Here is a 7897-nt window from a genome sequence, read left to right on the forward strand (position 1 = left end):
GTAATATCTTTTATGAGACCTACTTCTGTTGGCGAGATAGACAAGCTTCCCAACTTCCACCAAGCTATTCTTCAGATCAAGGAAACGTACTCTATTGGCTACAACAGTAATATGCCTCCTCTGTAATCACTCAGCAGCCTAGTATAGTCAAGCAGTCAATAAAATCTCTGATATTTAGAATCAATCAGGAAGTTTCCTGGGTACTTTGTAAAGAGAAATCTTGTTTTCAAATCTAACTAAGATTGAACATTTCTAATAAGGATAATAACTTTATTGTAAATATGTTAATTTAAACAATCATCTTGATTATCTTCTTGCTTATACTAATTTTGATTTCAATGGAGTTACTTCTAATTTATTCCTATTTAAATGAGAGAATCAGACCCTAAAGTTCAGATCCTCAAAGTTATTTTTGAAGATCTGAGCCAACATGTTTAAGTATTATTGTCATCTTATTACTTATCTGTGTTTCTGTTCAAATGTTTTCGCTACACTATTCCAGGAAGTCCCTTCCCTGGTTAAATACTGTTTAAAATAAGTATTTTCAAAATCTTGGAGGAATAATTCTTACAAAAATTACAATATGAGGCTGTGGGATTTAGTACAAACATTTTAAGCATATGAACTTTTAATTCATCTTACTTTACTACTACTCCTCCACAATTATTAATAAATGATAAAGGAACTGCATCAATTTTCTGAAATTATCTGTAGTTCTCTCTAAAATCAGAAGCTTGTTTAATCTGTGAATGGAAGACAAATCTTTTAGTATATTAATTCTTAAGGGAATTTGTGCCATGAGTGATACACAAAGATCACTTAAAATAAAGAGTGGCTACCTCTGTAGATCAAGATGATAGGCTATATATTAAAGCCTTTGATCTTGAGAGACCAATCTAATGACTATACATGGGGTGGGAGAGGCGGGGCTGGGGATTTGGGAAAGGAGTGGGGGGGGCACAAAAAAAAGTGGGGTGGCCAAAAATTTTTTTGCTTGGAGCAGCAAAAGTCTTAGAGCCGGCCCTGCTTATATGTACTTGAAAACTGTTATCATATCCCCTTCTCCAAACTAAAAAAAATTTTTCTTCCAACCTTCCCTCAGAGATAATTTTTTCTAGACTTTTAATCATTTTTGTTGCTCTTCTCTGGACTTTCTCCAATTTGTCCACATCTTTCCTGAAATGTGGCACCCAGAACTGGACACAATATTCCAGCCGAGACCTAATCAGTGTGGAGTAGAGTGGGAGAATTACTTCCTGTCTTGCTTACAGCATTCCTGCTAATACATCCCAGAATGATGTTTGCTTTTTCTGCAAGAGTATTACACTCTTGACTCTTATTTAGCTTATGATCCACTACAACTCCTAGACCCCTTTCTGCAACGCTCCTTCCTAGGCAGCCATTTCCCCATTTTCTATCTGTGCAATTGATTGTTCCTTCCTAAGTTGATTGTTTTGCATTTGTCCTTATTGACTTTCATCCTATTTTCTTCAGACCATTTCTCCAGATTCAAAATCGTTTTGAATTTTAAGCCTATTCTCCAAGGCATTTGCAACTCCTCTCAGCGTGGTATTGTCCGCTAACTTTGTTAGTGTACCCTCTATGCTGCTTCTTCACACATTGCACAGTCAATCTGTGGAACTCCTTGCCTGAAGAGGTTGTGAAGGCTAGGACTATAACAGGGTTTAAAAAGAGAACTAGATAAATTAATGGAGGTTAAGTCCATGGCTATTAGCCAGGATGGGTAAGGAATGGTGTCCATAGCCTCTGTTTGTCAGAGGGTGGAGATGGATGGCAGGAGAGAGATCACTAGATCATTATCTGTTAGGTTCACTCCCTCTGGGGCACCTGGCATTGGCCACTGTCGGCAAACAGGATACAGGGCTGGATGGACCTTTGGTCTGACCTCAGTATGGCCATTCGTATATTTTTATGCCATTATCTAAATCTTTTATGAAGATATTGAACAGAAGCAGACCCAGTACCAATCCCTGCAGGACCCCACTCAATATGACATTCCAGCTTGGCAGTGAACCACTAATAATTACTCTTTGCGAATGGTTTTCCAACCAGTTATGCACCCATTTTATAGTAACTCCATTTAGGCCGTATTTCCCTAGTTTGTTTTTGAGGAGGTCATGTGAGATAGTATTAAAAGCCTTACTAAAATCAAGATATACCATATCTACCACTTCCCCTCTATGCACAAGGCTTGTTCCTCCAAAAAAAGCTGTTAAGCTGGTTTGACGCGATTTGTTCTAGACAAATTCGTGTTGACTATTATTTATCACTTTATGATCTTCTGGGTGTTTGCAAATAGATTGCTTGATTATTTGCTCCATTATCTTTCTGGGCACTGAAGTTAAGCTGACTGGTCTATAAATTCCCCAGGTGTCCTTATTCCCCTTTTCATAGATTGGCACTACATTTGCCCTCTTCCAGTTCTCTGGAATCTCTCCCATCTTCCATGAGTTTTTGAACAATCTTTATGAAATACATATATACATATTTTAATGTTAGGACATTTTGCTTTTGTTTGAATTATTCTGAGAAGCCTGAATGCCAAAGGGAAGAGTAATAGTATTGTAAGTAATATAGTTTTGTTTAATTAATTTTGTTAAACTAAAATATTAAAGAACAAAAAATATTAATTTAACAAATTTATTTTACAAATTTAATTTATCTTGGATCATGTACAGTCTTTTCAACTAAAAAAGTTGAAATCCACTGAGTTTTGTTCAGTGAAAATGAGAAAAAGATGTTCCTTTGCACAAAGGAAAAGATACACTTAATTCAAAATCTGTCTTTTGGGGACTCATTCTATGACCTTTAATGTGAATGGGAGTTTTGCCAACAATTCCAATGGAAGCATGATTGAACCTCTGTTCTTTTAGAGCTCAGTTCTGCAATTTGATGAGCCCCTTATGAGTTATTTTCATAATTTAACATATCACAGTAGTATCTAACAGCCACAACCAGATGAGACCATGTTATATAGTTACACATACAAAGTTCTGTATTTATGCCTGTAAATGAGATGTTTCAGGTCAAGACTTTCCTGTAATATGTTCTAATGTTTGAAATAACCAAATTAAAATTTGACAAGACTTTGATTAAATGATAAAAAGTAACTTAGCATCAAAATATAAAGAGAATTTAGGGCTATATAATACACATTTTCCTTTTTTTAAATTAGGGATGTAATGATTGAATTAGAGAACTTTTTGCAGTACATTAGGATCAATCCTGAAGTTCTTGCTCATTCTAATAGTCTCAGATCCTTCTAAGACTATTTGAGAAGCAGCAAACAAAGGGAGGAGGAGAGTCTGCTTTCTTCACAGCGCCCTGCCTGAAGGCCAGGTGAGGAAGCACAGGATATGGGGAGTCAGACTGAATGGAGTACAAGTGGGGACAGACTGAGGCAGGAGCTGAATGGGAGTTGGGGTGCAGGGATACGTGTGGACAGGGGGAGGAGGATGGCTGAGCAGAGGTGCAGGGACACATAGGAATGGGGAAGAGGGGTGGATTAGTGGGGGTGCGGAGCCACAGGGTCGGGGAAGAGAGGTGGTTGAGTTGGGGTGCAGGGACACAGAGCTGAGTGGAGGTGCAGGGACATCTGGGGTGTGTGTGCAGGGACAGATGGGGACAAATATGCCTGACTGAATGGGAGAGGCTAGAACGTCAGCCAGTGTCTGCATGGGGAAGGCTCCCCAACCCTAACAATCCCTCCCCATCAAAAATCCGTTCTATACTTATTGCACCCAACAGCCCTCCAGATTCACTCCCAGGCTCCTTCCCAGCAATCACTTTCCTTTCCCTCAGCTCCTCCATTACCCCTGACTCTCCCAACCCTTTGCACTGCTTCTGAGAGATGCAGGAAATACAATTCTATATTGTAGTTTAAATGAACTATTGCTCAAAGGTCTGTATTAATATACCTAGTAAGGAACCTTATTTATCAAAAAAGATTTCCTGAATCCTTGTTGTTGTCTGTATTGTTACAGATATATTTCAAAATACTTGTCAACGAGTAAGTTATCAACCTAATTGAAACTGGTGTGATTATATTGTGTTATTCTGACAAATAAGCTAAAACTAAATACTTTAAAATATTGTGCGCAGAATTTTTAATTTTGGGGCACAGAATTCCCCCAGGATTATATCTTATACAGATTTGTAAGGAAGGAAACTTAGATATTTGTGAGAAAGACCTGCTCACATTCATAGACGCCGACTCTGTGGGTATTTCAGGGATGGAGTACCCACGGGGAAAAATTGGTGGGTGCGACGCTCCCCGCCCCACCCCCCTACTCCAGTTCACCTCCATCCCTGCCTCCATCTCCTCCCCTGAGTGTGCCTTCCCTGCTTCTCCTCCCAGTGCTTGCCGCTGCGAAACAGCTGGGAGGGAGGGGGGAGCGGGAACGTAGTGCACTCAAGGGATGAGGTGGGGAAGAGGCAGGGCCAGGGTGGGGATTTGGGGAAGGAGTCCAACAGGGGCAAGGAGGGGGTGGAGTTGGGGCAGGGACTTTGGGGAATGGGGTTGGAATGGGGGGGCAGGGGCAGGGTATGGGTGGAGTCAGGGCAGGGGGTGAGAGCACCCACCGGCACCAGGAAAAATTGGCACCTATGCTCACATTATGCACATTGTTTACCTTGTACTGACATTACAAAAGAGTCAGATTAGGAACAAAACTACTTACTACTACAGCAATGCATTAATCCAGGTATAAAGCTGCTGCTAGTGGACTACTTTCCCCACAAACCATGCTCAGAACTTCTTTTAGTATAACTGGGAATTATTCTTGTATAAGAAGAGAAGATTTTTTCCCCCTCCCATAGCACATTGAAATACTACTCTGATAATATAACTTCCTTAACAGATATATAAAACTTTAAGTACAGGAAGAAGGAAAGATGATAACAGAGTGAGGAATAGTAAATTAGACAAAGTCAAATAAAAAAAATCCCAGAATTACCACTCAGATTTGCCCAATTTTCATAGGTCTCTCTGTTGGGCGTTCTGAGGGCCTACATGGTACACATCTTCTCTAGAGTTATCAAGGGCAAGGACAAGCCTAATCTTGGAAGCCTTGCATTAATGCCCATAAGATCCAAGTGTGTAAGGTAATATCTTTTATTAGACCAACCTCTATTGGTAAGCAAGACAAGCTTTTGAGCTTTTATTTAAATTGGTCCAATAAAAGATATTACCTCACCCACCTTGTCTCTCTAATATCCTCCTTGGACCAACACAGCTATGACAACACTACAAACAAAGCTCAAAGACAAATTAGTCCTTGTCAATACTAGGATTTTGAGCCTTCATTCCAAATAGATGTAGCCTCATGCCAGTGGATGCTGTTGTATATACAGATCTTCAAAGGGCTGAGGTGCTTCTGGTTACACAATGTAGTGATAAAAAAGTCTGAGCTTATGTGAAACTTATTTATGACAACTTAATACTGTTCTCTGGTTTTCTCATTAAAACCTATTAAACAGATGTAGATTCCAAGAAGTATTAAAAGTGACAGTTTATTGCAATTTGGCAATATAAAATTTGGCAATAGTAAAATAGTGTCTGTTTTCATTAAAGGCAATATATGATTGGCATATCCCACAAATAGCTAATATTATCTGCTGCAGCCAGCAGTTTGGCACTAACTCATTCATGTGAATTGAGGGGGCATTGCAAAAGATTTCATGTTGTCCACTGCTTTGATGTCTACTATTGTTCTACATTAGCACAATTAAAAGAACCTGCAAAATAAATTTAAGTCCTTATAAAAAGTGACATGTTGAGGGACCTACCTTTTCCATCAGTGTTGGAAGAATGTGTTCTGTAATTTCAAGTTTAAGAGCAAAGCTCTTCTTAGATTAAGAGATTTACAAGTGAATAGAATAATGATATACATTTGACTCTCATTTACCATTGTTGCATTCTTGTGTGTCTACCATTTGTCATGAGTATTATATATAGTTGCATTCCTGGTAGCACTTGAGTCATACATTAATTCAACAACATCTTAGGTACTTGAGAGACATGTAGAGAAACCCATTACTGGCCCATTTGGTTTTGGTACTCTGTGCTCCACAATGTATGTCTATTATTTAAAAAAGTAAGATTAAAGACAAAGAACATATTGCTGTCTATATACAACAAAGGCTTTATAGACAGGAGATCAAGTATGAACAGTAGAATGGGTTAATTGATCTCCCTGTGTGACAGAGTGCTCTACTCACCACTAGGATGGTGCCTCCTCCTGGCTGTTCTGGGGATTAGCTTTGCAAGGTCAACACCCCTTTCTGTGGTTGCATGAGATCTCTCCGTCCTTCTCTCAGTCTGCAGCCCCTCTCTCGCTCCAGGAGCTGCTGCTTCATGACTTGACCCTCTAGCCAGATAACTGTATGTGTTTTCCCCTTCTGGGATATCAAAGTCTTCCTTCAGTAATCCTAGGCTATCTTCTCACTCACTGCTAAATGGTGCCACATCCTTAGTGGTTGGCAGGGGAACCTTCTACTCCAGGTTCCAGCTCAGGAACCCACTAGTCAACAGCCAAAGGTTGTTCCCTTCTAGACCTTACTGTCTTCCCCAAGCCCTTTCCTTACTATCTGGCACTCCCTCTAAATTTTCCAGCCTCCCAATTCTCTCTCCCAGGGAGTGACCGCAGACTTTCCCAACAGATCCCTTAGCTGCCAATTTCCTGTCTTTATAGACTGTGCCTCCCCAGCTGGGCTCCCTCACTCAGTCAGGGGTTTATTTAGCCACCTGATTCCCCTCAGCTGCAGCCTACCAGGTTAATTAGCCCCCTTCTGACTCTACATTAACCATTTCCATGAACCATAAACATGGTCTGTGGATATAAAATGGATATCCAGAGATTTACAGGGCTCTAGAAATATAATTTGGATCTGTGTACATCCATAATCCTCAAACATGGTCTGCGAATACGGATGCAGATATCTGCAGCTAAAAAGCAGATATCCACAGATTTGCGGGGCCCTCTACCCATCACATACTGGCTATTCAAAAAGGAGGAGGTATGAATAGAACTTTACTCTTTTCTTTAATTCCAAAATAGCTTTTCCACAAAAGATTTCAACAAAAAGAAAATAGTGTGTGAAATAGATCTTTTAACAGTTTAATAGTGTTCATATTTTTTTCTGGTTCATTCTTTGCTCTAGATTCCAATAACCTATTGTTTTTCTAAGTTCAGGTTGGCTGATTAGGTGTTGAGAATGTGGGAGTGCAACAATTACTCATAATGGGTAGTCAGAAATGAATTTACATGACCAGGGCTTTCCATGAACTTCGCCAGGCAATCAGCCTACAAAAAAGGGCAATGACTATGCTTCACTTTACTAGTGAACTGAAAAAGAGTGGAGTTTAACAAGAACTGAACATCACATACAAATAAATGAAACCCATTTTATCATGTGGTTTGCTATCAATCCAATTTCTAGGGAGATTTATTTTACAAATATGGGACTGCACATTTTGTAGCTTCTTTTAGACAAGTTCATTGAACCTACTAGGGTCTCTTTGCATCCCTCTCCCTCCCTCCCACAAGCTGCCTATGTGCCACCCTCCCATCCCCCTCTATTTCAGGGATTGCCTGCAACTCCCGCCACCCTCTCATGCCTGGGCCCCTGTATGCTCCCCTCCCCCATTTCCTGATCCACCACATGCCAGGTTCCCACAATCTCCCACCCAGAGTTTTATGTCCCCCCCATTCCCTCCCATACTAGGGTCCCCCATTCTTCCCCTATGTCAGCAGCTCTATGTGTCCCCCATACTCCCTCCCGCTCACCTCAGAAGTAAATCCTTTACAAGCTTGGCCAATGAATGTCAATGCAGAAACTGTAAAACCTTTACTTTAAATACATTTGTAAAAACTTG

General features: G+C 40.2%; 1 protein-coding gene across 1 annotated transcript in view; it reads right to left on the reverse strand.

Annotated features, from left to right (window-relative positions):
• Window positions 1-6678, reverse strand: part of PLCE1 (phospholipase C epsilon 1) — a 340325-nt gene extending 333647 nt beyond the window's left edge. The window contains exon 1 of the mRNA XM_038409060.2: window positions 6241-6678. The gene's annotated coding sequence lies outside the window, so the exon portion shown is untranslated. The remainder of the gene's footprint in view (window positions 1-6240) is intronic.
• Between the last annotated feature and the right edge of the window lie 1219 nt (window positions 6679-7897).

The sequence above is a fragment of the Dermochelys coriacea genome, chromosome 7 (genome assembly GCF_009764565.3).
Source record: "Dermochelys coriacea isolate rDerCor1 chromosome 7, rDerCor1.pri.v4, whole genome shotgun sequence".
NCBI classification, from domain to species: Eukaryota; Metazoa; Chordata; order Testudines; family Dermochelyidae; genus Dermochelys; species Dermochelys coriacea.